Raw genomic sequence first — 1569 nt, 5'->3', positions numbered from 1 at the left:
TTTTTCTGAAGAAAAAATCCTACAAACAACAAATTAAATTGGTGTAGCCTTACAGGCTTGGCTATAGAGTGTTTGTACTATTGACTATGGTTTTTACTATGACTATAATGCACGCATAATCAGATCATATTCATGGGCGATCAAGTTTAAACATTGACGTTTAAACAAACTGTTGATATTAACTAAATCCTGTTGGCATCTCCGTCCTTACATCCCAGGTACTACGCCGCCCTGGAGAGGACCATGTTCCTGAACCACGCCTCAGACGCTCACCTCGCTCTCTGGGAGATCAACTGTCAGGTAAGACTCTTCTTTAAGTATACACTAGCCTGGTATCCAGTCTTGTTAATTACGTGATTGGGGGTATTGGGGTGTTCGGGCAGGTTGTACCTTCGGGGGCTCTAATAGCTTCCCCCGCCTAGTGCAACAGGCCGTCCCGGTAGGAGTGTTACGCTAATAAGAGACAGTATGCTTGGTGATTTGGTTTCCCCCAACACGATATGTTCGTGGAGGGCTAATCAATCTCTCGTGAAATACACACCGGCCGGAAACCTAAGTGAGGCGGGCGGGACAGAGCTCTTTCGGCCCGAACACGAATCAGACTGGATACCAGGCTAAGTTTACACGGAACTTTACAGAAGTTTAAACGGATAGCGTAAAATGAAAACTGGGAAACCCGAATAACGTTGAAATTGATGTTATCATTGGTTACATTCTCGAAACCATGATCTACATGTATGTGAATATCTCTTTGTTGTAGCTCACAGCGATTACAAAAGTTGATCTCTTAAGTTTTAGACTATACTCTTCTTTAAGTTCTTTACAGAAAGTTTAAACGTATAGAGTGAATGGAGACTGGGAAACCCGAATAACGTTGAAATTTATGTTACCATTGGTTACATTCTCGAAAACATGATCTATGTGAATATCTCTTTGCCGTAGCTAACAGCGATCTCTAAGTTTTAAACTATACTGAGTCTCACCCGTCTGTACTGTTCCCACCGCTGTGACTCCAGGTCCACCGGCGGGGCCTGGAGCTGGTCCGCCCGGGAGCGCGTTGCTGTGACATCGCCACCGAGCTGAACGAGATGTACCGGCAACACGGGCTGCTGCAGTACCATACCTTCGGCTACGGACACTCATTCGGCACCTTGTGTCACTACTTCGGCAGGGAATCTGGTCAGATGTTCTTCTCTTTTTTTTCTTCAAATGTTCCGTTGGGATTCAAATTCGGCATTTTCCTTTGTCGTGGGAGACTGAAATTTGGACGTAATAATGCAAAATTAAAATGAGCATATGATTGTCAAATGCACAACTATATGATTTTCTTTATGAATAGTATGTGGTCACGCGTTTTTAATCCATTTGCTGTATTAAAATGATGAAATCTTAGGTTTCTGTATGAAGGATGACTTTCAAGTTCACGTGTTTGCTTAAACGGGCGCATTGGAATTTGTGCAATTCGTAGCTTGAACTCCGAATTAAGTGTGTCTCTGGATGTTCTTCTTTCCGTTCTTGTTCCCAGAGGTGGAGCTGCGTGAAGACGTCACCACCGTTCTCGAGCCCGGG

Source organism: Branchiostoma belcheri, unplaced genomic scaffold, assembly GCF_001625305.1.
Source record: "Branchiostoma belcheri isolate BF01 breed outbred unplaced genomic scaffold, Haploidv18h27 scaffold61, whole genome shotgun sequence".
NCBI classification, from domain to species: Eukaryota; Metazoa; Chordata; class Leptocardii; order Amphioxiformes; family Branchiostomatidae; genus Branchiostoma; species Branchiostoma belcheri.
This window is presented reverse-complemented; position numbering follows the sequence as displayed.